Below are 24,412 nucleotides of genomic sequence, written 5' to 3' on the forward strand. Positions count from 1 at the left end.
CTAATTTTGACAATCCGAGGGTCATGTTGGAGGTAGTGCAACAAGAAGGCACTCATGTGTCTTGCGCAGCCATGCGGACCAAGTCCACGCTGTGTTTGTGGCATAGAGGTGCTAACCGTTCTTTCTTCCTCTGACATCTCCCCCCAACCTCTTTCAAATGAATTTTGACCAAGGTCTCCCTCATCCGCTGAGTCTTCCATGTCCATGGACAGTTCGTCCTCCATATCTTCATGTCCTCCTGCACCTTCCTCAACATCTCGCCTGCTACCATGCGCCCTTGTTGATCCCTGTCCCCCATGGTCCCATGCCTGCCGCGTTGGTGATGATGAACGTCTGGACCTTGGTGATGTTGTTGTGTCTTGCGCATATGAATCCTCCTGTAGTTCCTCCCCTTCCTGTTGTCCCACCCCCTGACTCCGAATAGTGTTTAGCGTGTGCTCCAGCATGTAAATGACTGTAATCGTCATGCTGATAATGGCATTGTCAGCGCTAAACATATTCGTCGCCATGTCGAAACTGTGCAGAACGGTGCATAGGTCCTTGATCTGAGATCACTCCATCAGGGTGATCTGCCCCACTTCTGCATCTCGTTGGCCCAGGCTATACATCATGACGTATTGCACCAGGGCTCGCCGGTGCTGCCACAGTCGCTGTAACATGTGGAGAGTTGAATTCCAGCGTGTCGCCACATCGCATTTCAGGCGATGAACCGGCAGGCCGAAAGACTTCTGGAGCGATGCAAGTCGCTCAGCTGCGGCGGTTGAACGGCGGAAGTGAGCACTGCAGACAGTTTACGTGCCCTGGTCAGAAGGCCATCTAGGCCGGGATAGTGTGTTAAAAATTGCTGGACAACAAGGTTCAACACGTGAGCCATACAAGGCACGTGTGTCACCTTGCCCAGGCGAAGGGCCGCACCCAGGTTTGCAGCATTGTCGCACACGGCCTTACCAGGCTGCAGGTTGAGTGGAGACAACAATTTATTAAACTCGGACCGCAGAGCTGACCACAACTCCTCAGCTGTGTGACTCTTATTCCCAAGACATGTCAAGCTAAAGACCGCCTGATGCCGTTGCGCTCTGCTGCCAGCATAGTAATGAGGGGTGCGTGATTCCTTCTGCGCAGTGAGAACGCTGGTGGCCTGACCAGGCAGGCTTGGGGCGGAGGTGGAGGACCCAGATGAGGTGGAGGATGCAGAAGCAGTGGCGGAACTTGGACAGACAGAGGATTGACACACAAGTCGTGGGGACGGCAAGACTTGTGCAGCAGACCCTTCACCATCTATCAACATAGTTACCCAGTGCCCAGTCAGCGACATGTAACGTCCCTGTCCATGCTTACTGGTCCAAGTATCGGTGGTGAAATGCACCCGTTCACACACAGAGTTTCTCAAGGAAGCGGTGATGTTGTGTGCGACATGCTGGTGTAGCGCGGGCACACCTTTCTTAGAGAAGTAGTGGCGACTAGGCATCTGGTACTGGGGCACAGCGACAGACATAAGGTCTCTAAAATCCTGTGTGTCCACTAGGCGGAAAGGCAGCATTTCGGTAGCCAACAGCTTACAGAGGGATAGAGTCAACCTCTTAGCTTTGTCATGGGTTGCAGGAAATGGCCTTTTATTTGTCCACATCTGAGGGACAGAGATCTGGCTGCTGTGTGTAGACGGTGTTGAGTAGGGTGTCCCTGGAAAAATGCAGGTTTGTGAGGAAAGTGCAGGCGGAGACATGATGTTGCCTTCATCCAACGTAGGTGCTATCGATGTCTGAGAGAGCTGTACACACTCACTTGTTTCCCCTTCCAAACCAACTGACGACCTACCAAGCAAACTGCCTGTTGCGGTTACAGTGGTGGAAGTTTTGCGTGGAAAAACAGGTGTGACAGCTGTCCCCACAGTCCTAGAAGATGAAGAGCGCGCGGATGCACTGGAAGGGGCGGGCGGTGGATGGTTCGCTCCGCTAGGCCGCATTGCAGCACAGTGAGCTTCCCACCGGGACCTATGATATTTATTCATGTGACGATTCATGGAAGAAGTTGTCAAACTGCTGAGGTTTTGACCTCTACTAAGAGAATCATGACAAATTTTACATATCACATGATTTGGGCGATCTTTTTCTATGTCAAAAAAGGAACAGGCTAGGCAAGGCTTAGAGGCCATGCGACCTGTTGATGCACCCCGAATAATGCTCATAGGCAGAGTGGTGGCTGAGGATGCAGTTGTAGACGTGCTACCAGTGCTCCGACTCTGTCCAGGAAGGCGCAAGGTAATTTCGTCGTCGGTTGCATCCTCCTCCACCGCCTCTGTTGACCTCCTCGAGTGCCTGACTGGGGGTTGACAGTAGGTGGGATCTAGAACTTCATCATCAATTGTTGTGTTTGCACTCCCCTCCCCCTCAGACCGAGCCTCTTCTTGCCCTGACCGAATATTTAAGTTGTCATCCCAATCGGGTATCTGCGTCTCATCTTCATCAGTATGTTCCTCATTGCCTATAACCACAGTTGTTGGAAAGGCAGCATTTTGGTAGCCAACAGTTTGCATTTTATGAAAGTCAACCTCCAAGCCATGTCATGCCCTTCTAAAAGCATGTATAACACAGCGAGGGGACTCCAACCACAGTCTCCCTCGTTTCCACTCACTGGGCCACACACACCCCACTTGACTGGCATCGGTTGAGCTCCCTTTTGAAAAAGAAAAAGATGCTTTGCATGAAGCACTCTCAAAAATACGCGTGCCTTTCCCGTCCCCTGGCTGACCCAGGGGAAGAAAAGTCCTCTGAGAGCCATGACTTGTTCATCTTGGTTCTTTTAGAGACACAGCGAGGGGACTCCAACCACAGTCTCCCTCGTTGCCACTCACTGGGCCACACACACCCCACTTGACTGGCATCGGTTGAGCTCCCTTTTGAAAAAGAAAAAGATGCTTTGCATGAAGCACTCTCAAAAATACGCGTGCCTTTCCCGTCCCCTGGCTGACCCAGGGGAAGAAAAGTCCTCTGAGAGCCATGACTTGTTCATCTTGGTTCTTTTAGAGACACAGCGAGGGGACTCCAACCACAGTCTCCCTCGTTGCCACTCACTGGGCCACACACACCCCACTTGACTGGCATCGGTTGAGCTCCCTTTTGAAAAAGAAAAAGATGCTTTGCATGAAGCACTCTCAAAAATACGCGTGCCTTTCCCGTCCCCTGGCTGACCCAGGGGAAGAAAAGTCCTCTGAGAGCCATGACTTGTTCATCTTGGTTCTTTTAGAGACACAGCGAGGGGACTCCAACCACAGTCTCCCTCGTTTCCACTCACTGGGCCACACACACCCCACTTGACTGGCATCGGTTGAGCTCCCTTTTGAAAAAGAAAAAGATGCTTTGCATGAAGCACTCTCAAAAATACGCGTGCCTTTCCCGTCCCCTGGCTGACCCAGGGGAAGAAAAGTCCTCTGAGAGCCATGACTTGTTCATCTTGGTTCTTTTAGAGACACAGCGAGGGGACTCCAACCACAGTCTCCCTCGTTTCCACTCACTGGGCCACACACACCCCACTTGACTGGCATCGGTTGAGCTCCCTTTTGAAAAAGAAAAAGATGCTTTGCATGAAGCACTCTCAAAAATACGCGTGCCTTTCCCGTCCCCTGGCTGACCCAGGGGAAGAAAAGTCCTCTGAGAGCCATGACTTGTTCATCTTGGTTCTTTTAGAGACACAGCGAGGGGACTACAACCACAGTCTCCCTCGTTGCCACTCACTGGGCCACACACACCCCACTTGACTGGCATCGGTTGAGCTCCCTTTTGAAAAAGAAAAAGATGCTTTGCATGAAGCACTCTCAAAAATACGCGTGCCTTTCCCGTCCCCTGGCTGACCCAGGGGAAGAAAAGTCCTCTGAGAGCCATGACTTGTTCATCTTGGTTCTTTTAGAGACACAGCGAGGGGACTCCAACCACAGTCTCCCTCGTTTCCACTCACTGGGCCACACACACCCCACTTGACTGGCATCGGTTGAGCTCCCTTTTGAAAAAGAAAAAGATGCTTTGCATGAAGCACTCTCAAAAATACGCGTGCCTTTCCCGTCCCCTGGCTGACCCAGGGGAAGAAAAGTCCTCTAAGAGCCATGACTTGTTCATCTTGGTTCTTTTAGAGACACAGCGAGGGGACTCCAACCACAGTCTCCCTCGTTTCCACTCACTGGGCCACACACACCCCACTTGACTGGCATCGGTTGAGCTCCCTTTTGAAAAAGAAAAAGATGCTTTGCATGAAGCACTCTCAAAAATACGCGTGCCTTTCCCGTCCCCTGGCTGACCCAGGGGAAGAAAAGTCCTCTGAGAGCCATGACTTGTTCATCTTGGTTCTTTTAGAGACACAGCGAGGGGACTCCAACCACAGTCTCCCTCGTTTCCACTCACTGGGCCACACACACCCCACTTGACTGGCATCGGTTGAGCTCCCTTTTGAAAAAGAAAAAGATGCTTTGCATGAAGCACTCTCAAAAATACGCGTGCCTTTCCCGTCCCCTGGCTGACCCAGGGGAAGAAAAGTCCTCTGAGAGCCATGACTTGTTCATCTTGGTTCTTTTAGAGACACAGCGAGGGGACTCCAACCACAGTCTCCCTCGTTTCCACTCACTGGGCCACACACACCCCACTTGACTGGCATCGGTTGAGCTCCCTTTTGAAAAAGAAAAAGATGCTTTGCATGAAGCACTCTCAAAAATACGCGTGCCTTTCCCGTCCCCTGGCTGACCCAGGGGAAGAAAAGTCCTCTGAGAGCCATGACTTGTTCATCTTGGTTCTTTTAGAGACACAGCGAGGGGACTCCAACCACAGTCTCCCTCGTTTCCACTCACTGGGCCACACACACCCCACTTGACTGGCATCGGTTGAGCTCCCTTTTGAAAAAGAAAAAGATGCTTTGCATGAAGCACTCTCAAAAATACGCGTGCCTTTCCCGTCCCCTGGCTGACCCAGGGGAAGAAAAGTCCTCTGAGAGCCATGACTTGTTCATCTTGGTTCTTTTAGAGACACAGCGAGGGGACTCCAACCACAGTCTCCCTCGTTTCCACTCACTGGGCCACACACACCCCACTTGACTGGCATCGGTTGAGCTCCCTTTTGAAAAAGAAAAAGATGCTTTGCATGAAGCACTCTCAAAAATACGCGTGCCTTTCCCGTCCCCTGGCTGACCCAGGGGAAGAAAAGTCCTCTGAGAGCCATGATTTGTTCATTTTGGGTCTTTTAGAAACACAGCGAGGGGACTCCAACCACAGTCTCCATCGTTGCCACTCACTGGGCCACACACACCCCACTTGACTGGCATCGGTTGAGCTCCCTTTTGAAAAAGAAAAAGATGCTTTGCATGAAGCACTCTCAAAAATACGCGTGCCTTTCCCGTCCCCTGGCTGACCCAGGGGAAGAAAAGTCCTCTGAGAGCCATGACTTGTTCATCTTGGTTCTTTTAGAGACACAGCGAGGGGACTCCAACCACAGTCTCCCTCGTTGCCACTCACTGGGCCACACACACCCCACTTGACTGGCATCGGTTGAGCTCCCTTTTGAAAAAGAAAAAGATGCTTTGCATGAAGCACTCTCAAAAATACGCGTGCCTTTCCCGTCCCCTGGCTGACCCAGGGGAAGAAAAGTCCTCTGAGAGCCATGACTTGTTCATCTTGGTTCTTTTAGAGACACAGCGAGGGGACTCCAACCACAGTCTCCCTCGTTGCCACTCACTGGGCCACACACACCCCACTTGACTGGCATCGGTTGAGCTCCCTTTTGAAAAAGAAAAAGATGCTTTGCATGAAGCACTCTCAAAAATACGCGTGCCTTTCCCGTCCCCTGGCTGACCCAGGGGAAGAAAAGTCCTCTGAGAGCCATGACTTGTTCATCTTGGTTCTTTTAGAGACACAGCGAGGGGACTCCAACCACAGTCTCCCTCGTTTCCACTCACTGGGCCACACACACCCCACTTGACTGGCATCGGTTGAGCTCCCTTTTGAAAAAGAAAAAGATGCTTTGCATGAAGCACTCTCAAAAATACGCGTGCCTTTCCCGTCCCCTGGCTGACCCAGGGGAAGAAAAGTCCTCTGAGAGCCATGACTTGTTCATCTTGGTTCTTTTAGAGATACAGCGAGGGGACTCCAACCACAGTCTCCCTCGTTTCCACTCACTGGGCCACACACACCCCACTTGACTGGCATCGGTTGAGCTCCCTTTTGAAAAAGAAAAAGATGCTTTGCATGAAGCACTCTCAAAAATACGCGTGCCTTTCCCGTCCCCTGGCTGACCCAGGGGAAGAAAAGTCCTCTGAGAGCCATGATTTGTTCATTTTGGGTCTTTTAGAAACACAGCGAGGGGACTCCAACCACAGTCTCCTTCGTTGCCACTCACTGGGCCACACACACCCCACTTGACTGGCATCGGTTGAGCTCCCTTTTGAAAAAGAAAAAGATGCTTTGCATGAAGCACTCTCAAAAATACGCGTGCCTTTCCCGTCCCCTGGCTGACCCAGGGGAAGAAAAGTCCTCTGAGAGCCATGACTTGTTCATCTTGGTTCTTTTAGAGACACAGCGAGGGGACTCCAACCACAGTCTCCCTCGTTGCCACTCACTGGGCCACACACACCCCACTTGACTGGCATCGGTTGAGCTCCCTTTTGAAAAAGAAAAAGATGCTTTGCATGAAGCACTCTCAAAAATACGCGTGCCTTTCCCGTCCCCTGGCTGACCCAGGGGAAGAAAAGTCCTCTGAGAGCCATGATTTGTTCATTTTGGGTCTTTTAGAAACACAGCGAGGGGACTCCAACCACAGTCTCCTTCGTTGCCACTAACTGGGCCACACACACCCCACTTGACTGGCATCGGTTGAGCCCCCTTTTGAAAAAGAAAAAGATGCTTTGCATGAAGCACTCTCAAAAATACGCGTGCCTTTCCCGTCCCCTGGCTGACCCAGGGGAAGAAAAGTCCTCTGAGAGCCATGACTTGTTCATCTTGGTTCTTTTAGAGACACAGCGAGGGGACTCCAACCACAGTCTCCCTCGTTTCCACTCACTGGGCCACACACACCCCACTTGACTGGCATCGGTTGAGCTCCCTTTTGAAAAAGAAAAAGATGCTTTGCATGAAGCACTCTCAAAAATACGCGTGCCTTTCCCGTCCCCTGGCTGACCCAGGGGAAGAAAAGTCCTCTGAGAGCCATGTCCACATTGTCAGTGGACAGACACGTGTGCTTATCTGCCAGCAGACCCACAGCAGCACTGAAGACAGGTTCCGAGAGAACGCTGGCTGCAGGACACGACAAGATCCCCAAGACGTACGTGGCGAGCTCAGGCAATTTATCAAGATTGGAAGCCAAGAATGAGCAGGGCTCAAGTTGCACATTAATGGAATCGATGTTTCCTTGCATATACTCATATATCTGTGTGTCCTCCTCTTTTTCCTTGTCCAGCTCTTTTGTTTTCGCATGAGTATATGTCCTTGTCACTTTCCCATGTGTTGTGAGTTGTTTGTGACCTTTTGGACACCTTTGAGGGTGTTTTCTAGGTGTTTTTCTGTGTTTGTGATTGCCTGCCATTGTTTCCTATGCAGTTCGAGTTCGGTTCGTCGAACGTTCGACGAACCGAACTCGAACGGGAGGTCCGTTCGGCGAACCAACCTCGAGCCGAACCGCGACCGGTTCGCTCATCTCTAGTAGGGACATTAAGTACAGTTAGGCTGCATGATTCTAAACACTTCACTTTTGGCATATTCTTGAGGATCAAAATCCCTTTGGTTACAAGAATACATTTTTATACAAGAAAAATAGAGCCAGATATCACGTACAGAGCGACAAAGGAGCAAAATAAAAAAAAAACACAGATTCAGACGAACAGTGGAATTTACGAAAGGGAAATAATTTCACATTGATTAGAACACTTTCAAATTTGCATTTCACAACAGAAAAAGTTGCTGAGCACCATTTCCCACAGTACAGAAGCATCAAAGAGTGGGCTTATGTCTTTTTGCACGGCTGATTGGTCTTCCTCACAATAGCCAGCAGATTTGATGTCACATAATTTATCAAGCAGGTTATCATATCTTATACAATTGGGCTCAGTAATCCACTGAGTCATTGGAGATCAGCGGTTCCCAGTGTAACACAATCAAATGCAGTATTGAGAACATGTATGACAGAGTTGAATTTTATCTTCAGATTTAAGAGGTAAGCTGATAGGAGAGGTCATATTGAACTGAGTCATGGAAGGGAAAGGGGATTACCTCACCGTTGTCCTCTACAAATCCTCAGATGCATGGAGGTGGTTGGCATCCACTTAGTTGAGAAGGCAAGCAAATAATTATCCAGCACCTTTTCTTCCTCAAAATGTATCTTTATTGAAATTCACATAAAACTTTCCATTAAAAACATATGGGTTCCCATGTCCCACGCCACCAAGGCCCCGCCTTACGAGTTTCGGAAAAGGTAGGCAAACAAATGTGCATTGTCCCCACAGTAAATATCATACAGATTCCTATTGTATGTGAATACAATAATTGTCTAATAATTAGTTTAACACATTAGCACACAGAAGAAATTCCCCATATGTCAGAGAAAAGCACAGCACACATATAATTTCCATAATTACTTATAGAGGCCAGGAAAGGGTCTTCACAGGAAAGTCTGTCTGAATGGGTGGATAGGAAACTGTAGCCTATGATGGTTTACATGACTGATATATCAGGAACAAGAAACATCTCTTACACAGTTTATAGAATGTAAAACTGTATGAGGATTAGAAATGAGCAAACATTCAAATATTCGGGTTTTGATTCTTCGTGCCAAATAATTTCTATTATTCGCATATCCGTCCCGAAAACCTAATGTAAGTCGATCGCAAACTCTAATAATTTTCTGGAGGACCTTGGAAGTAGGTCTGGTAGGACCGTAAAAAAGCTTCAGTGGATGAAAAGTTCTAAAACCGAATGGAAACCATAATCATGGACCTCCCCAGCTTGTGAATACCAGGTCCCACCTGTCTGCTTTATCTTGGCTGGGTATTAAAATTGGGGGGGACCTCAAAACGTTTTGTTTTTTTTTAATTATTTATTTAAATAATTAAAAAAAAAAAAAAAACACATTGGGTCCCTCGTATTTTGATACACAGCCAAGATAACATACACATCTAGGGGCTGCAGCCTATAGCTGTCTGTTTTATCTGCGCTAGATATCAAAATACGGGGACTCTGCTCTATTTTTTCCAATTGTTTTTTTATTTTTACACTCCACACCGGTGACCCAGACAGATAGCATGAGAGCAACCAATCACAGACACCGGCACAGAGTGTGGGCGGAGAAAGCAGGACTGCAACCAATCACAGACACCGTTACAGAGGGTGGGCTGGGGAAACAGTACTGCAACCAATGACAGATACTGTTACAGAGGGTGGGTGGGGGAAGCAGTGCATATTCATTAAGCAGTGTGACAGCCATGGGGAAACTCAGTAAGTATAATTTTCCTGCTTTAATGACCGCCCATTGTTTTCTTTTCTCACTGTGCCTCCCAATCACAGCATTGCCTGTAGCAAAGATGGCTATGACATTATTGTGATTGGCAAGCAATCACTGCATGTTTAGTGGCTCAAAATCATGTGCTAAACATGCTGGGGAGGGGACTTGAAACTCACAAGGCGAATACCAAAATACTCGTTGAGTGAAGGATATCACGAATACCGTAATATTCATGTGGATAACAAATAAGGCAGAGTATATTCAGTCATGATTAATGAGGATTTTAAATGGCTCACTTTTGATGTAATCTAATATTCCTGTTTCCCCCATACTGTGACATTGGAGGCTTTAATGTTCATTTTGACCAAAACAAAGATATATTCTCCTGATATGAACAGATTCATTCTAATGGCAGTAATTCATCTTCTGAGAAATAACTTATTTAAATTTGATGAATCATTTTTTCTACAGGTCTGCTGTTGTCCAATGGAGGTGAAATTCTTTCCCTCAATGGCAAACCTCTATATGTCATTCTGGGAAATTAAATATATCTATACTATTAAAACACCTTCCTTCCCTCCACCAGGTGGTACGGGAGATATATAGACAACCTGAACCTCATTTGGACCGGGTTTGTCTATATATCTCCCGGTACCACTTTTTTGATGAAGTATAAGTAGGAAAATTGGGTATCACGCCGTGCTTATCACCAATCACGCTGGAATTAATAAATCCAAGTCTTTATTGTATTAGCTAGGTAAGGTCTACGAGTTTCAGGAGTCGCAGCCCACTTCCTCAGGACAGTATAGCAATGACAAGGACAGTATGGTATCAGGAGACATAAGCCAGTATATATACTCGTGGGTACACACGTCATAAGACCTCCCTCAAAATGTAAAAGTTGTCGGGATCCTTATTCCTCCAACACCAACGGCGATAACATACTCATCAAATTATTACAAAACATTGATATAATCACATCATAATGTTGTAATGTTTTGATTATATCCATATTTTATAATAATTTGATCATTATTTAGGAAACTGATCAGCGGCAAGTCACTCCTACATTAAAAGTTGCAAAATTTTTGAACTACTCCAAAATACACAAATAGTTTTTGGCCTCTCAAAACAATTTACGCCAGAATTCTGACAAAAAAAACGCATTTATAAATTGGAGCCCATATCTTAAAACAGAAAATTTGCTATTATTGATACTCATCCTTAAAAGAATTTTTTTCTTTGGCTGCATTTTTTTGGGTGCTTGTTAAAAAAGACATCATGTCGTTCATGAATTTTTGTTTAGATTTTATTTTGTTCAGACATGAGTTATTTCATCTTTCCTTTTGAGAAACGTCTTGGAAAACACATGAAAATCCATCATACCTAGAGCATGCTGAATTTTAAAAAATATGTAAAGACCAAAAAGTGGGAAAAAAAGCCATAAAACTACTGTCTGTAGTATACCTTCGGAGCTATTAAGTTTGGATAGGTGACCTGCAGACCTTATAAATTATAGTGAATACTTGAGCCATGTATGTTTGATGTGTGAAACCGGACAAATAGATAGTCAGTGAAAGGATTAGCAGAAGTAGAGTGTTGTGAATACATTTTCCAGTTTGGGGCTCCCTCTTGTGGTCAGTGCTGGTAGTGCAGTTGACTTGTTGAATGGCAGCCAGACACCTGTGGAGGACTGGCAATCAGGTCATTCAGATTGGGCATATATAACTGAGTAGTTTTCTCCTGTTCCTTGCCAGTGCTCAATGTATCTCTTGTGTGCTAAGGACATTCTGAAACCAACCCTTCTCTCTACCAGAACTCCTCTCAGATAAGTTGGTCTTTGTACCTCTGCTTATTGTTTCCACTTTTTGTAGTTTTTTTCTGTTTTGATACTAATGCTTGATTCCTGATTTTGCCTGTGTGGAGTTCTTGGTGGAGTTGCATCATTCACTGCTGGGAGTGTCTGTATACCTAGCTCCATGTTTTGCTATGTATGGTATTTTGTCATGCTTGGTATTAAATTCAGTCCTTCATCTATATTAGCGTTTTTTGGATCACAGTAACACCAGAGTACTTATTAAGTGGGGGAGAGTTTGTGTGGGCTCAGGGCTTTTCCATATCAGGCATGCTGAGATTTATTAGGGTTTTTACAGCTGCAGACAGTGCTCTTTCCTATCCTTTCCTTTACAGATAGTTTGGGCCTCATCATTGCTGAATCTGTTTTCTAGCTATGTATTGTGTTTTCCTATATCACCCTAGTCTTTACATGTTGGGGGTTATCTATATCTTTGGGGACTGCTCTAAGGCAGATTAGCTTTTCTTATATTTCTCTCTGTAAGAATATTTAGTTCTCCGGCTGTGTCGAGGCTACTAGGTCATCGTAGGCATGCCCCACAACTACTTCTAGTTGTGTGTCAGTATTAGGTCTGCAGTCCGTTAAGGTTCCAGCCACTCTGGTTACTTTTTGGGTTTCCACGTTTTAGTCCTTTTCTGATCCTCCTCGGTCACTGAATCAAAACATAGAGGCAGATAATGAACAAAGAAGAATGTTAACATTCCGAAAGAAGCTTAAATATAGTTATCGACATATTGGTGGAGGGAGGTTCATACACATATGGGTGTATAGTTTTCTTATCAATGTTAATTTCTGCCATTGAATTCACAACAAATTTTCCCCTTATGTGCAAACTCAGTTTCATCAAAGGTGAAACTGATCTTGAAGGACTAAAAGCTACTTGTCAAACACTGAGGAATTGATGTAACATATAAACCTTACAAATGCAAAAACAATTTACTGCTGCTCCTAGAATCTCTATACAAGCTTGACATTTAACAAGTGGACCAATATAACTGCAACATATGCATGTAAATAATGTCAAAGTGTTCTGCCACTTGGAGAAAATAGATGCTTTTATGCAATAATGCTTGTCATAACTAACATTTCCTGTATATGCATGCGTTACATGTGGCAATGAGTCATTTCTTCATAGGTGTGCCTCAAAACGCAAAAATCTACAAATTTATTTTATATTCTTATCTAGTAAGATTCTTAGAGAGTTTCTAGATAGAACATGTAGAACTTATTTGGAGCATTGTCACTAATTTTATCAATCAATGCAAAGCGGGGTTTTTTGACAAGAATTGTCAACTTTGGTGATGTCATCCTTAACATGAGTTAAGTATATACTTATAAAAAAGAAGAAAATTCCCTAAAACTTCCCAAGTATTGGGACTATTGGGACTATAGGTTGTATTAAAGGAATATGAAGATAAGGAGCAATTGGATAAAACTGTAATTTTATTAACTCATAGACAAAAAAATATATAAATAAGATAAGAAATGGGAGAAAATCTTACAGTAGACAATTGGAACAATGAGTTAGAGAACCAAAAATAGGTAATCTTATAATAATAATAATGAAAGAGGAAAAATGAACCCCCAATTAGTTGTGTCCACAAAATAAGTCCCATATGGATAATAAAATCCAATTGAAAAGTACTGAATATAAATTAAGGAATTTACAGTATAGAAACCAGGTATTGTGAAATTAATAGTCCAGCAATGAGTACTAATATGCAATCTCATTCCTGGACATATGCACAATAATGTAAGTAACTGTCAAGTAAAAAAATATATACTGTACCTCAAAGTAAACAGCCAAAAAAAACAAAACCGTATCTTTACAATACTGACTCAGTATTGTAAAGATAACTGTTTTTTTTTTTTTGGCTGTTTAGTTTGAGGCACAGTATATATTCTTTTTACTTGACAGTTACTTACAGTTACAAGTCCCCAATTATATTAACCCCTCACCGCCAGCCTGTTTTCACCTTCACGACCAGCCAATATTTTTCAATTCTGACCAGTGTCACTTTATGAGGATATAACTGTGGAATGCTTCAACAGATGCCAGTGATTCTGAGATTGTTTTTTTCGTGACATATTGCACTCCATGATAGCTGTAAATTTAGGGAAATATTTCTTTGCGTTTATTTGTGAAAATATCGGAAATTTAATGAAACATTTGCAATGTTCAAACTTTGAATTTTTATGTCCTTAAACATGAGAGTTATGTCACCCAAAATAGTTAAAAAGCAACATTTCTTATGTGTCTACTTTACAGCAATGCAATGTTTGAAACATCATTATTTTTGATTAGGAAGCTAGAAGGGTTCAAAGTTCATCAGCAATTTCTCATTTTTCCACCAAAATTTACAAAACAATTTTTTTTAGGGACCAAATCATATTTAATGTGACTTTGAGAGGCCTAGGTGACAGAAAATCATCCTAAAAATAAATAAATACATTATTGTTTTGCCTCCAGATTCTCTGTATCACTACCTGAATCCCCCAACAGTCTCCTCTCTTCCTTTTTTTGGTAGGTTAACCCTAGAACGCATACCTGGGGCCTCGCAGGCTGCTAGGTTACTTGTTTTCTATGCTTGGTTTCTATGGTTGCGCGTTCTAGGGTTAATTAGCTGCATGTGAGAGTGGCTTAAAGGCATTCTTTTACAGGAGTAGTGAAAGACAATCGCAGCTGTAAGTTCTTCTCTGACTGCAGGTCTGCTCACCAATACCAACAGCACAATAGGTTTTCCTGATCATCAGACCTACGGTTGGGAGAATTTGAAACAAGGCACTCTCAAATGGGGATACAAATGAAGAATTTATTCAATAAAGGAAATGTGACGTTTTGGCCAGGTGGCCTTCATCAGACAACTTGTTATTAAGACTGTCAGGATAGTGGTAAAGGTCATGCAGCATAGCGGTGGATACCACTACCTTTACCACTACCCTGCCAGTCTTAATAACAAGTTGTCTGATGAAGGCCACCTGGCTGAAACGTCTCATGCTGCTTTAAGACTTATGGAATAAATTCTTCGTTTGTATCACCATTTGAGAGTGCCTTGTTTCTAATTCTCTGGACATACGGTGTGGAAACCTACAAGTGCACCTCAACATCTCTTACACTGTGGCTGTGCTTTATCCTGCTATAAGTAACAGACCTACGGTTGGACTAGAATTTGCAGCTGTAATATGTATTAAAAAATGAGCCCATATGACATGTAGGTGAAATTGGCTTATAAATATATTCACACATGACTATTTTACTGCAATTCTGCTAAAACATTATTGCCTCTTGTTTTCAGCACTTTTATTGAAATTGAAAATATCAAAAAAATTATGATTCCATAATTTTAACACAAGAACAAAATATGAAAACTTTGACACATATAGAAATACCCTAATGTGATACATCATGTTTAAGAACTATCCTATGCATTGGAGTGTTATAGTATAGACGCAATGGGTGACAAAACATAGCAAGATCAATATCACACATAAATATAAATAGTCCATCCAAAAAAGATGTAATCAGCAAAGCTTCTCTGCAGACATCTAACATCTAACATCAAGTTATTCTGTGCTTTCTTATGAGAAAATTTGCAAATATACTGTGCCTCTATAATTTTGTATTCACCCAATAAGAAATCCTTTTTAGACACTTGGAAACCACTACAGAGCAGGGCAATAAATGAGCCAAAATGAAAGTTTTGAGATTTTCCATTTTATTCATTTAATTCTATTAGGTTTAAACACTGAATTTGATTTTTTTTTTAAATAGGTTTATGCTTCATATGGGTTTGTGCTGCATTTTTTGTTCAATACCTTTTCAATTTATGTTGTTAATACTTTAGTAAACATGCTGCACATGTCATTAGTAGGAAGATTCAATCTGCAATACTAATTAATGGATTGAAATGAACACAGAATATGAAAGGTCATAGGTCAGGGGGCATGCTCAATATGAGCATGTCAGGAAAAACCCAGGGTTGGGTTAGGATTGGTGTTCCCCTTGTCGCAATTCTTACTGATATATGTTGCAATGTTTTCACCTTGTTCCTGTGAGTATCTTTTGTTGGCTGTCCATTACCCGGCTGTGCTTCACTAACTCTAGTCTTGTTTTCTGAACCAAATGTTCAGGATCACGTATGGACATGAAAGGTTTAACAACACCGCTCTGCTGTCCAGGAACAAAACTTCAAAGGTTCATTAAAGATGAGAAGGGATTTTTATTCTACGTGTTTCAGAGCAGGAAAGCACCTTCTTCAGGGGCAATCCACACGTGGAGCTTACCTGCTTCAAAATGCATAGAATAAAAAATCACTTTTGATCTTCAATGAACCTTTGAAGTTTTGTTTTTGGACGTCAGCGCAGTGTTATCTCTTTCCTTTCCATGAATGATCCTGTTCATCTGCTAAAGGGACTGCTGCAGCCAGAATCTCTCTATCCAATGGCATATGCAAGCAGATGTGACTCTCACAATTAACTCAGGTGAGCGACATTCGCCCTAACTTCATTTTACCCCCAACCAGGTAAGACCCCAATGGCGGCTTTTGTCTTTTCAGTTTCCACAATCCCTGAATTGTGTCTCAGAAGACTAGAAACAAAGAAGAATTGCATTCCTACCCACCGAGGTGTTCGTTTTTCATCTACATGCTGACACTGCAAATATGGAAGATTAGAGGAATTTTGGAGGATATTTTACATACTAAGAAGATCATGTTTGTGATAAAGTGCAATCTACTACATCAAAATGAGGTACTTGAACCCAGATGAAAACTCCTTCTGTCTTATAACCTCAGTCCTCTGCATGTATCCTATTATTTCACATCTCACATTTTCTGGTAGAATGATAGAATGTTCTATGAGCTGTTTTGACTACAGGACCAATATACAGTACTTGCATTCTTTTTCTATTGTTTTTGTTCGCCTTTGGATATTACTTTGGATTTTTAATTAAAATCTGCATCCAAAGCATTATATAATCTGAGGTCCCTATTGATCAAAAAAAAATTGCCAGATTGCTGCAGAAAAACTGTATAAAATTATGCTAATTTATTTTCCAAAACTTGCACAAGCAAAGAAATTGTGTGGATATTGCTATTTTTATAATACTAAAAAAGATCACTGAAGTGAGCACCAATATCTATATATATAATTGCCTTAATCTGTCTGTCTGTCTGTCTGTCTGTCTTGCTCCAAAATTGTGTCCTTACGGTGACAAACAGCGGATTGGCCGCTGGGCTCGCCATGGCCCCGCCCCCCCGCACGGATTGGCCACTCGCCTCGCCTCGGCTCCGCCCCCTCGCACGGACTGGCCTCTCGCCCCGGCCCCCTGCACTCATTGGCAACTCGGCCACGCCCCGCCCCCCTCACGCATTGCACGCTCGCTCTGGCCCCGCCCCCCTCACGCATTCCCCAAACCGACTCCCAGGTGAGTGCTGTACCCCCGGGAGCCCACATCAGCGTACGCCGGCAACCCAGCATTGCTGGGGTTGCCGGCGTACGCTGGTGTGGGCTCCCGTGCGAGCGGGGTACGCTGGTAACCATGGAACACATCGAGTTATATTGTAGCATGGTACACCGGCTCCCAGGTGAGCGCATCAAGGTCCTGCAGTGGCGGAACACACACACACGCACACACATATGAACAGACACACACACATCAGATCACACACACCTCACACACACATCAGATCGCATCCACACACTCACAACATCCCGTGATATCGCTTGCTTCTCGGCGGCGATACTGTGCGTGCAGTAACCTTCCAGGACCTGCCGGAGGATCACATGGCCGGAAGCATGTGGTATCTCCGGATGTTGTGATTTTGTGAGCGCGTATGTGCGATATCGTCAGTGTGTGTGTGCGTGTATGCGATCGGATGTGTGTGAGTGTGTTCTGATGTGTGAGTGTGTGTGAGTGTATGCGATCGGATCTGTGAGTGTCGGCAGAGGAGCACGGTGTGCAGCACAGCTGCTGGGACCGCCCACCGGTGGGCACAGGGAGAAGTGGGGTGTGTGTCTGAGTGTATGCGATCAGATGTGTGCTTGTATACTGTCTGATGTGTGACTGTGGAGCACGATGGGGGGTGCACAGCATGGGGGATGGAGCACGATGGGGAGTGCGCAGCATGGGGGATGGAGCACGATGGGGAGTGCGCAGCATGGGGGATGGAGCACGATGGGGGGTGCGCAGCATGGGGGGATGGAGCACGATGGGGAGTGCGCAGCATGGGGGGATGGAGCATGATGGGGGGGTGTGCAGCATGGGGGATGTAGCACGATGGGGAGTGCACAGCATGGGGGATGGAGCACGTTTGGGAGTGCGCAGCATGGGGGATAGAGCACGATGGGGAATGCACAGCATGGGGGATGGAGCACGTTTGGGAGTGCGCAGCATGGGGGATGGAGCACGATCGGGAATGCACAGCATGGGGGATGGAGCACGATGGGGAGTGCGCAGCATGGGGGATGGAGCACGTTTGGGAGTGCGCAGCATGGGGGATGGAGCACGATGGGGAGTGCGCAGCATGGGGGATGGAGCACGTTTGGCAGTGCGCAGCATGGGGGATGGAGCACGATGGGGAATGCGCAGCATGGGGGATGGAGCACGATGGGGAGTGCGCAGCATGGGGGATGGAGTACAATGGGGAGTGCGCAGCATGGGGGATGGAGCACAATGGGGAGTGCGCAGCATGGGGGATGGAGCACGATGGGGGGTACGCAGCATGGGGGATGGAGCACGATGGGGGGTGCGCAACATGGGGGATGGAGCACGATGGGGGGTGTGCAGCATGGGGATGGAGCACGATGGGGGGTGCACACCTCCCCCCAAAACACTCACACACTGTCACACACGCACTGCACAACACACCACACACACACTGGGAACCACAAACACTGCCCTACACAGACACCCACACACACAGACAACGCCGCACACACACAATACCCAACACACAAACACCGCGGCACAGACAAATATACGCACATACCGCACAACACACACATTGCACAAAACATACCTCCCCCCAAAACACACACACGTACCCCACAGCCACACCCACACAAACCGCGCAACACACACAACGCTGCCGACACACAGCGCTCCACAAACAATGCAACACACACAACACACAAACAACACCGCTCTCACCCCCCGCCACACCCAGACAACACCCAGAACATGTACAGCGCCCTACACAAACACTTGGTAACTACACACAACAAAATCTATATATATATATATAACAAAAATCATACATTAACTACACAATACGTAAATTCTAGAATACCCGATGCGTAGAATCGGGCCACCTTCTAGTGTATATATAAATACTGAGTGCAAGCCAAAAAATACATAATCAATAAAGATGAAGGCTGCGCATCAACTATTTTGATAGTAGTATAATGCTATAAGCATGCTGAAAAATGCAATGAAAAATGCAATTTGCTAACTAGAAAGAATAATGATATGCATACCTGACAAGAATATTTGGAAAAATGAGATATTTAGCAATCGCATTGATCAATGTAACTGAGCCCCAATACCTCACCAAGGTAACTGTTAGGGCCACATAACTAGGGACCTCAATATAGAGATATAACTTGGCGAGGTATTGGGGCTCAGTTACATTGATCAATGCGATTGCTAAATATCTTTTTTTTCCAAATATTCTTGGCTGGTATGCATATCATTATTCACGTTTTCATTTTCTTGTTAGCAAATTGCATTTTTCATTGCATTTTTCAGCATGCTTATAGCATTATACTATTATCAAAATAGTTTATGTGCAGCCTTCATCTTTATTGATTGCTATTTTTATGCCAATTTTGGCCATATAAGTCGACTTTATGAAAAATGGGCCGAACTTGGATGGGATGGGTTGTTGCTAAGCACACCTGGAAAAATTAATCATAATTTATACCATAAAAGAGATGTAAAATATATGAGAAATGAACATCAGTCTCTGATTGCCGAACATTTCTGTCTCTGGCGCATAGTAGCTGAGCGCTGTGCCATATTGCATGATTCTAAATGAATTTGGCACATATTACTCCAGTGGGTCTTGATGAATCTGGACCTGAATGTGTAAATCCAGTCTAAAGGCCTGTCACACGCTACGATATATCTAACGATATGTCGTTGGGGTCACGGAATTTGTGACGCATACCCTGCATCGTTAGAGATGTCATAGCTTGTGACACCACCGAACGACTGTTAACGAGCAAAAATACTCACCTTATCGTTGCTCGTTGACACGTCGTTAATTTTTGTAATGTTGTTCCTCCTTCTGCGCGCCAGTTGTTCGTCGTTCCTGAGGCAGCACACATCGCTAAGTGTGACACCCCGGGAATGACGAACACAGCTTACCTGCGTCCCGCCGGCAATGCGGAAGGAAGGAAGTGGGCGGGATGTTACGTCCCGCTCCTCTCCGCCCCTCCGCTTCTATTGGGCGGCCACTGTGTGACGTCGCTGTGACGCCGAACGTCCAACCCCCTTCAGGAAGAGGATGTTTGCCGCCCACAGCGACATCGTTAGGGAGGTAAGTACGTGTGACGGGGATTAACGACATTGTGCGCCACGGTCAACAAATTGCCCGTGACGCACAAACGACGGGGGCGGGTGCGATCTCTCATGTGATCGCAAGATATATCGTCGCGTGTGACGGGGCCTTTACACTTTACTTTACTCTATTCACTTTAAGTGATTTTGTAAAGTATTCTCATTTTTTTACTAGGAAAATGGAGGAGTTGGTAAGTTTCCCTCCTGTGATGTGAAATCACATCATGTACTTAAAAAAACACAGTAATAATAATCCAATATGTCATACAAGCAATAAAAACATTATTCCAAACCTGGGAAGCCGCAATAGTGACTGAGCGAGACTACAGTATTCAGAATAATCATCCAGTTAAAGAATACGCACAAGTAAGAGCACTTCACATTGAAACCTCTCTTAACCGCTTTTAACAATGCCACAGACAGTCCTGCACCGCAAGGAATCAATGGCGCATAGGGGGATCTTTAAGGAAGCCGTGAATCTATCAGACTGGCAGCTTATTCCTGTAATCATTTCATAGTAACAAACACAATTCACTGTATCAAGTTTAATTAGTTCCCCAGATGGTATCATATAAAATGCTGTTGTTTCTCTGATGCCATGCCCTGCATTTTATATTATTGTGTTCTAGAGAAAAATAAAATCATTTTACACACTAGGGATCGGAGTACATAAAAATAGAATCCTTTGTTTAATGCTTCTCTTGTACATATCCTATATGGCAGCATTTCTGCACTTCTAGATCCTATTGTGCATTTCAGAGACAAGGATAAATTGAATATGACGGAAGGAAAAATATAACAAATAAAATGCAACAATCAAATGTTACTTACAGAATTTTAAAACAGTCCTTCAACTTGTAGAACTTTTCTTGCCAAATGAAGCAAAACCCAGTGCAGCGAGACAATAAAGTTATCTATTACTTCTGACTGCAAAGTACAAATGGGCCAAACAGAAAGAGGTAGTTGTAGGCTCCTGCAGTCATGAAAGCAATAATGTGTATGATGCTCACCAGACAATGACAGATTAAACAGAGCAAATGTATAGACAGATGTATATATAACTTTTAATCTCACGGCTAAAAAATTAAAACACACACAACATATATAATTGGTTGCATAGCACCTCGTACTAAGAACAGTAGGATATAGAGAGGCATCTGCTAGATGGATATCATAGTGACCTCTCCATTAGTTCCACAATTTAGAAAAAGACATATGTTCACTGGATTGTCCACAAACAATGGTACAAAATACCAAATAATTCTAGTCAAGGAAAAATACTAATGACAGTGTTGTCCAATGCGGTGGGGGTGATTTTTCAGCCTCACAGTACCCCTTAATGGCAACACTCTGACCTTATAGGTTACAGATGCTCCTAGACCTCCTGACATGTTTCATAAATTCATTAATCATCAGGGGGGCCAAAAGAGCAGAAACTCAGTAATCATTTGTAACGGGCCTCCATAAGGTGGTGTTTGGGAATATCAAAGTGACAAATTATATATGCTGTGTGTGTTTTAATTTTTTAGCCATGAGATTAAAAGTTATATTTTAATATTTGTTTTCACACATCTGGTTATACATTTGTTCTGCTTAGGCTCATGCAGTCAGAATAATAGGTCAGCATATGGGAGACACTTGCCTCCCTTCTCTCAATTTTTGATTACATTTTACCTTTAGGACCTTGTATGTTAGCACAGAGACTTTACACTTTTGTACAGTGAATCCTTTGCAGTCATGTGGCATGTGCCAAGGTAGAGTGCCTCCATGAAGCTACATATTGACCCTAAAATGTTTCCAGGGAAGAAATTCCTTAATTTTAAATCAGGTACTTTTGCGTACCCCACATTAGTTTCTAATAGGCTCCAATAGGGATGTCCACATTAAATTTAAAGACTTTTCTTTTCTGGCAGGGATGTACTGTTCATAAGAAACAAAACCCTCATGGCTTGGATTGATAGGCCAACATTGATTAATGTATACACTGACTAGCAAAAGGGTAACAATGTTTTTATTTTTTGACTTTCAGACTCCATATCTCACCATTCACTACATCATCAAATATGAGACTACTTTCATTTTATACACAATCATCTTGGCTATCTCATACATAAATTTGGCTTGTAACAATTTAGCATATGATTAGTTATGCAAATTCTTGTCATGTCACTGCATTGTTACTGTTTTACTCCTTGGGTTTAAAAAAAAATGTCTTCCTGTATATTACAATTCACAACCTGTTCTCATATTTCCTAATACTTCAGTGTGTTATTACGTTGATTCCCAAGTAAAAGGTCACTGGTTAAAATGAAGGCGCAGCCAGGGAGAAAATTTTAAAAATAAAAAGAGATAAAAAAATGTTTAAAAGAACTGAAACTCCTCAGTAGTTGATATCTTTTAATGGCTAACTGAAAAGATGATAATAATAGCAAGATTTCAAGACTATGCAGGTCTCTTCATTAGGCTCAGTATAACTCAACATTTTTAGAGTCACATATTTATACACAACAGGACATAAAATGGAGCAGTAAAAAAGACAAGCTATGTGAAGCTGAACGATTAGTATGGCAAGGGGACAAACTGTTCTGGCCATAAATATTGCAGCAGTTCATAGATAAGCAGTGTGAAAGTTTTATTGTCCTATGATTAGGGTCTGGTTCAGAGCTGTGATGCCCCCAGATGCTCTGAGGAGCACATTTCTTAATTGATGTAAAAAGACATAAATCCATGTGACACATTCATTCCTGCTCTGAATGTGTCAAAGGTCATCATGAGGTTGTATTCCCAAAGTCTCCTGTCTCAAATCCCAGAGAGATAAGAGACTTTGGGAATACAAACTTATGATGACCTTTGACACATTCAGAGCAGGAATGAATGTGTCTCATGGATTTATGTCTTTTTACATCAATTAAGAAATGTGCTCCTCAGAGCATCTGGGAGCATCACAGCTCTGTACCAGACCCCAATAAGAGGACAATAAAACTTTCACACTGCTTATCTATGAACTGCTGCAATATTTATGGCCACAACAGTATGTCCTCTTGTCATACTGATTGTTCTGCTTCACAAAACTCTTTTTTGCTGCTCAATTCTATGTCATATTGTGTATAAATATATGACTCTTCAGATATTGTGTTATACTGAGCCTGATGAAGAGACCTGCGTAGTCTCGAAAACTTGCTATTATTACCATCTTTTCAGTTAGTAATTAAAAGGTATCAACCACTGAGGACTCTCAGTTCTTTTAAACAATTATTTTTATATCTACTGGTTAACATGGCACAAAGATATATTGTACCTGTAAAAGAAAAGAGAAACAGCCTCATCCAGCTCATCGATAGTGGTCATTGAGCCAAGAAAATTGCTGAACTGCATCATGTGAGTGCCAAGACAGTTGAAAGAATACAAAATGAAGTCCATCCATCTATTCATAAGCCAAGAGGTAGATGGTCAAGCAAAATATCGGAGTCAAAAAGTAGGCTCATAACAAGGTCTATCACTGGAGGTGGCTCATATGCTTTGTAATAGTGAGATCACAAACATCCATGCAAGCACCTTGTGATGCATGTTACACAAGTCTGGAATGCTGGACCAAGAGAAGGTGAAGAAGCCTCAACTTCAATATCGTCATAAGAAGCGTCAGCTTGAGTTTTCAAAGAAGTACAAAATTGATAGTAGAACATTGGAAATGGGAGATTTGGAGCTATGAAATGAAAGTCAATAGACTAGGCTCTGATGGGTGCAAATGGATCTAGAAAAAAGAAGGGAAAAGGGGTTAATGGATCAAGAAATTGAAGGAACTGTCAAGTTTGGTGGAGGAAGCCTGATGATATGTGATTGTTTCACAGCAAAAGATGTAGGATACTTGACTAGGATAAATGGTGGTCTCAATGCTGAGCTATATGTGAGTATCCTACTAGACGAGTTACTTCGTACACTTGAGTACTATGGGTATAAAAATCACGACATAATGTTCCAGCAGGACAACAGCCCAAAGCATATGTCGAGATTAGCCAATATTTGGTTCAATGACAATGAAGTAGAGGTGCTGGATTGGCCCCAAAGTTCTCAGACCTCAACCCAATTGAACTCTTGTGGGTAGAGTTGAAGAAAAAGCTGTATATATACAAAGTGAGTAGACCAGTATGCACCAACATTGGGAATGTGTAGAAGAGACTTGGGATCATAATTTGGCCACTACATGCTTGAATATGTCCAGAAGAATTCAAGCAGTGTTGAAATCAAAGGTGGATTTACATAATACTAACAAAATAATATAAATTTAACTGTTGCTTTTTAGGAGCAAAACAGTAACAATGCAGTGACATAACAAGAATCTGCATAACTAATCATTTGCTAAAGATTTGCATGTGAAATTTATGTATAAGATAGCCAACATGATTGTATATAAAATGAAGGTAGTCTCATGCTCAAAGCTGCAGACATGTTCCCACATAGTGCACACTGGTATTAGTCAGAGATTGACTAAGAACCAAGTGTTTGAAACACGTCCTCTCTGTCTTGGGTTTGTTT

The 24,412-nt window shown here is 43.6% G+C and overlaps 1 long non-coding RNA gene across 1 annotated transcript in view; it reads right to left on the reverse strand.

Annotated features, from left to right (window-relative positions):
- Positions 1 to 10,892: 10,892 nt before the first annotated feature.
- Positions 10,893 to 24,412, reverse strand: part of LOC142248668 (uncharacterized) — a 543,001-nt gene continuing 529,481 nt past the window's right edge. Inside the window, exon 3 of the long non-coding RNA XR_012724939.1 lies at positions 10,893 to 11,971. This is a non-coding gene — a long non-coding RNA (uncharacterized LOC142248668). The remainder of the gene's footprint in view (positions 11,972 to 24,412) is intronic.

This window comes from Anomaloglossus baeobatrachus, chromosome 1 (assembly GCF_048569485.1).
Source record: "Anomaloglossus baeobatrachus isolate aAnoBae1 chromosome 1, aAnoBae1.hap1, whole genome shotgun sequence".
Lineage (NCBI taxonomy): Eukaryota > Metazoa > Chordata > Amphibia > Anura > Aromobatidae > Anomaloglossus > Anomaloglossus baeobatrachus.